The sequence below is a fragment of the Chenopodium album genome, chromosome 2 (genome assembly GCF_948465745.1).
Source record: "Chenopodium album chromosome 2, dcCheAlbu1.1, whole genome shotgun sequence".
In the NCBI taxonomy this organism is placed as follows: Eukaryota; Viridiplantae; Streptophyta; class Magnoliopsida; order Caryophyllales; family Amaranthaceae; genus Chenopodium; species Chenopodium album.
This window is the reverse complement of record NC_137835.1, coordinates 83184414-83191121: the sequence shown is the minus strand read 5'-3', so window position 1 is coordinate 83191121 and position 6708 is coordinate 83184414.

The following is a 6708-nucleotide window of genomic DNA, read 5'->3' as shown; positions in this document are numbered from 1 at the left end:
GTCTAAGAAACTTGATCAAATGATCATGCACGTGTAAAAGTAAGACTATATAAAAATTGTTGATGGACACAAATTATGGGTGATGAACTGATGTAGTTTTAGGACTCAAGTTTACATGATTAGATGCGAGCAACAAGAGGGTAGGAAACTAGGAATTTTTATATCAAAGTGCACTCTTTCTAATCTAGGCACAAGAATAATGTGATTGGGCCAGTGAGCTAGACTTTAGTCCAGTCCATTGGATTCGATGTGATTTAGATCTAGCTAAACATTCGAGTTTGTCGGTAATGACTTAAGATTCAATCTTAATGACGCGCTAAAAAATTTCATTATTTGACTAAATGCTAATCTTCTGTGTTGTGATCCTTTGTTTGGTCCTGAAAGATATCCACTATCTACACTATGGCCTGATATGATGTCATGAAATCTAAGGTCTTTGTTTGGTAATGGAATATCCTAGGTTGAATATGGGAATTATGATGCAATGATATTGGAGAAAGATTGCGACATTTCATATTCTAGTTCAATATGATAAAAGAGGATTTTAGACTTTGGTACCTATGTGTAATAACATCATGACAATTTGCTTGATGACAAATAATTTTTGGGTCTGCTAATTTAGTACATCTGACTGTTATATGGTTTTAAAACAGGTTTTGGAATACTTTAATCAAGGTTTTTTTTCGTTTTTATTATCCTCTGCCTTGTCCTGCACTTTGCAGGTGTAATAAGCATTAGTTTGGCAGGCCATTTTTGTTCCTTTCTGCTTGTTTTTGGTCATTATTATCTGAATTAGGATTTCCAGATTTTTTTTTTCTTTGTATGCGTCAGGTTAAGGCTTGGGTGTGGTCATCATCCTTGTTTATTTTATCAAGCCATTGCTAAGTTCTCAGAGGTACTCTGTAGTAAGAACTGAGGAGTGAGCTTGCATTGTACACGCGCTCTCGAGTCCATACAACTTCTGTATTACTCGTAAAGGTTACGAGTATCGGGTATGGGCACATAGCTAAAAGACTTTTGCACATCTTAACATTTTCTCTTCAAATATATTTATTAAGATAATTGAGTTGTCGAAGAGAGCTTACTCTTGTTATAGTGTCAATGGTCTAACATGACTACTTAATAATATGCGATATATATAAGAACTAGAAGTATAATTGCTTAATATTAATTGGCATGCGTCATGTTCAATACTTAGTATATCCTTTTAGAATGCTTATACAGTATAAGATTTGTCAATATTTGGAGAAAAGTCCCCCCAAATGTTCTGATGCACCTCTTTGAGTCCTTTGAAGGTCCACTTGGGCACTAGGATTTTAGGACCATATATGAGAAATTGGTTCACAGATTCACTGTAAAGTATAACCTTTTAGCAGAATTTGAATTATGGGTTTGTAATCAACAACATTGTTGATAAATTTTTTGGTTCTACTTTGTATGAATTAAGCTAAACAATTTGGTTCATATTTTCAAATATTCAAATATCAACATTAAGGTCAGAAGGTGAATTCCGCACAATTTTTGAAACATAATTACCCTCACGAAAGGCCACATTCATGCTAATGAACTTGTGATACCAATCCCTAACATTATTTTCTCCATTAGGAGGAAATAAATAATCATGTGAAGCCAGATATATGAAAATTTGAAGGACATAGATTTTTTTTTGGATATTTTGTTCTCAATTATTAACGTGACAAATGATTTATTTATGATTATCTTTGTTGTGAGTTGAGTTATACAAAGTACATGTTTTTATGTTTTAGGAGGTCTAACTTGAGTAGAGCACTGTCGTCATATACTGTGACAGCATTTGTTATACTCATAAATTGTAAGTAGTTGTAATTGTAATACATACCGTATACGGTTCAAAGTTACATGTTGGAGAATAGTAGACATCATTGTCCCATTTCTCTGTCTTTTTTGCAGCTGCAGATTTCTGCTTTGGAAAATGCTTTTTATTTTTTTTTTTATAAAAATAATATTACTATTTTTTATATAATTTAATTACTTTTGAATTTATTTTTTTCTGTAATTAATAATACTAAATGCCTCCACCAATCCATACTTAAGGTTGGAAGAAAATTCTGAAGCACAATACAAATGGCAAGCAGCTTTAAATATGATGTCTTTTTTGCCAAAATTGTGAAGAGTGAAATAGTGTTTAAGCTTAGAATTGGAAGGACGGTGTTATTTTAATAAAGCTGAAAAGTTAAAAGAAACGGTCAAGTGAAAAACAAAAATTCTACTTACAACTTACATGAGTAGATGAGAGAAGAGATTCTTTGTTCAAAGTACAAATTCAAGGATCATCTCTTTGACTGCTTAGCTTAGCCCGGTGGTAATTGAATAATGATGCAATAAATTTTGTTTTTTTTTAAGCGAAGTGGGATTGGTAGATAAGTTTTAAACTTTATGTCGAAGTCTGTTAACTTTGATCATCTATAATTCGTATACATCCCGAACATAAATTGTAAGCAACATTCTTATTACTTAATCAAATATCAATATTACAAAAACGATTGGTGTCTCTTCCAGCATAACTTACTAAGTAAAGAAAAATCGGTAAAAAAATAAAAATAAATAACTACTAGAATCCTTGCTGGTACATCCTACCCGTACATATTAAGATCAGCAACTACCTCTTATATCATCATCAAGCTATAATTACTATCCATCCGAATTGCTTATGGTGGAACCTACTTTAATGGCATTGGTTTTTATTGACCAAATCACACTTAAGTCAACATCTTCTATACCATAGGCAATTGTAAAGCTCATGTTGCTATTACAACTCACATCATGTGATATAGTTCAGAGTTTTAGACCAATAATTAGTTGATTCGTGAAATTAAGACATCATCTTACCACCTGTTATAACATGATTTATTTAGACGCTTATAAATTTTAAGTTATAAACACCAATAAGTTTGTATATAAATAATTCAATAATATTCATTTTGAATTTTACCAATAGGTTGGAAAGAAAGTTAATAATACCCCACAGTAAATTGCATTATAATGGTGTGATTCTTCCGTATGCTTTTTTAACTCTTCTTCAGTACTTGAACTGTTTTTTAGGGTATGATTCTAGCAAATTTGCTTTCCTTAGTTTTATAATTATTCATTTTGGGTCGAAATCTTGTGGTTGAAGAGATGAGTTCCATCACATTGCCAAAAGAATACTCGACATGATGTGGTGGTTTGCGTGTCAATCAAAGACGTTAAGGATAACCTACAAGTCATGCAAAATTCAATATGGAATGTAAAATCATTAATTCATCATGTCTTTATTAAATTCAAGAATTAATTAATGATTGGCTCATATTGGTTATAAAAAATTTGATTTACATCCTCTAATAATTTTAGGACATTTTGTGAGAAACTATTTTTTAAAGCATTTTTTTTGCGAGAAACTACCTTATAAAAAAATGTTGTAAAAAACTACCATATAAAAGCTAAATGTTGTAAGATACTACCCCTTGGTCGAAAAGTGAGAGTTGACTTAATTTTTTCGGCGTTGACCTAGTCATGTGTCGGTCACGTGACGTTTAATTCATCTTTCCCCATTTTTCCCCTAATTTTCCCCGAGCCTATCCATACTGATTTTTTCCCCGATTTTTCTCTTTAAAAACGATCTCTATACTTTAATTCACATTTTTCTTCACCAAATTCTACCAAATTTCAAAGAGAAAAATGTGAATTAAAGTTAGGAGAGCGTTTTTAAAGAGAAAAATCGGGGAAAAAATCAGTCAAAAAGGTCAAAATAAACGTTAGGTGGGGCCCACAATTGGAAAATCCACCGGATTTTTTAAATGGGTGGTAATCTGAGCATTTATTTAATTTAAGGGGTGATAATTTAAAATAAAAAATTAAACGGGTGGTTAGTTCGAAAATGGTTACATTTTTGGGTGGTAATTTCCTAAATTTTATCATTTTTATTTACTATCTGCTTCTTCGACCTTGTTCATTCTCATTTCTCAAACGAATGTTAATTAGAAACAAAAAAGCTTTCTAACGTGAAGAAATTAGGTAACCCTCGAGCTTATGATATTTTAAATAATCCATCTTTATTGTGAATATGAAATTATAGTACAAGATGGAGTACATTTTTTTTTATATAGGTTGTTTGTTAAAAACTGAAGAACATTGCATTTACTTAAGGGTGGCCAGTTTCAACTTTTTACTCCTTTCACCTCCTCGTATGTATTTGCATGATTTATTGTTTGGTTGTAAATTATTGGGGCTGAAGTCGCCATCATCCATCAGGTGATATTATAGCCTGCTCATACTCTCACTTATAAGGTCTATAACTATACTATACGATCCGATCTAAAAAAACCCAAATAATTGAATTGAACTGAAATGATTTATTGAATTGAGCTGAGCTGAACTGAACTGATTGGAGTTGAATTGAACTGAATTGAACTAAGCTGAAATGAATATTTTATGAGAGAGAGAAATCAGGAGTTAAACTGAACTGAACTGATTGGAGCTGAACTAAAATTAAGTAAATGTGAACAGGCTCTAAATGAAAATATTACTAAAACTGAGTTAGCTACTTATTTAGTAAAGTTTTTAACTTTAGTTAGGCAATGGTATTCAAAACATGAAATCAAAATTTTTTTTTTTTTTTTTTATTAATTTTTTTTTTTTTAGGATTAAATTTGGAAGTAAATTTTTAGGTTTGAGGCAAATTTTTAGTATTAAAGAGTAATTTTTTATACGCGTTGGGACTTGAGAGTAATACTTAAAATTGCAATTTGGTATTCTACCAAAAGCCGAAACCTCCAAAATTTCTCAAAAAGTATGGATATAAGCCTTTAATTTTGGAATTTTTTTACTTTTTTTCGCCCGAAAATAAAAATTGCCGAAATGTTTAGTCCCTAATACCCTTCGGGAGCCCAATTGGGTGTGTGGAATTATAAAAATTGTCTTTAAACGACCAATTTATCGGTTTACAACTTGCACCGATTTCATTAATTCAAGCCTACCAAGAACATTAATGACAACATATAATGATTATATATAGTTCCAAACGACATTATATAAACCCTAAGATGTATTCCCTAAAATCTCAAGGGTTTTCGTCAACGGGCCCCGAAATGTCAAAAATTTCTTAATAAGCGTGGATATTAGACTTCAATTTTGGAATTTTTTTTACTTTTTTCGCACGGAAATAAAATACCGAAATGTTTACTATGGTCCCTAATATTCTTCGGGAGTCCAATTGGGTGGGTGGAACTATCCAATTTGCCTTTAAACAACCAATTTACCAGTTTACAACTTGCATCGATTTCATTAACTCAAGCCTACCACGAACATTTACGACAACATATAATGATTATATATGTTTCCAAATGGCTTTATATGACCCCGAGATGTATCCTCTAAAATCACAATGCTTTTCGACACCGGGCCCTGAAACATTCTAAATTTCTCAAAAAGCATGGATATAACCTTCAATTTTGGATTTTTTTCACTATTTTTCACACGGGCTTAAAAATTGCCGAAATGTTTACCATGGTCCCTAATACCCTCCGGGAGTCCAATTGGGTAGGTGGAACCATCCAATTTCCCTTTAAACGACCAATTTATAGGTTTACAACTGTTTCATTATTACAAGCTTACCAGAAACATTTATAACAACAAATAATGATCATATATAGTTCCAAAATGACATTATATAACCCCAAAATCTATACCCTAGAATTTAAAAACTTTTCGACACCGGGCCCCGAATATTCCAAAATTTCTCAAAAAGCGTAGAATGTTTACCATGGTCCCTACCGGTTTACAACTTGCACCGATTTCATTAAATCAAGCCTACCACGAACATTTATGACAACATATAATGATCATAAATGGTTCCAAACGACATTATATGACACCGAGATGTATTCCTTAAAATTTCAAGGCTTTTCAACACCGTGCCCGTAACCTCCAAAATTTCTCAAAAATCGTGGATATTAGCCTTCAATTTTGAAAATTTAAGAATTTTTTGACTTTTTTTCACCCAAAAATAAAAATTGGCGAAATGTTTACCATGGTCCCTAATAACCTCCGGGAGTCCAATTAAGTGGGTTGAACTATCCAATTTGCCTTTAAACGGTGAATTTACCGGTTTACAACTTGCACCGATTTCATTAAATCAAGCCTACCACGAACATTTATGACATCATATAATGATCATAAATGGTTCAAAACGGCATTACATGACCCCGAGATGTATCCCCTAGAATTTCAAGACTTTTCGACACCGGACCCCGAACCCTCCAAAATTTCTCAAAAATCGTGGATATTAACCTTCAATTTTGAAAATTTTGACTTTTTTTTCACCCGAAAATAAAAATTGTTGAAAATTTTACAATGATCCCTAATACCCTCCGGGAGTCCAATTGGGTGGATGGAATTATCCTATTTGTCTTTAAACGACCAATTTACCGGTTTACAACTTGCACCGATTTCATTAACTCAAGCCTACTACGAACATTTACGAAAACATATAAGGATCATATATGGTTCCAAACGGTATTATATGACCCTGAGATGTATCCCCTAAAATATCAAGACTTTTCTGCACCGGGCCCCTAAACCTTCAAAATTTCTCAAAAAGCATGGATATTAACCTTCAATTTTGGAATTTTTTGACTTTTTTCGCCCGAAAATAAAAATTGGCGATATGTTAACCATGGTGCTTAATACCCT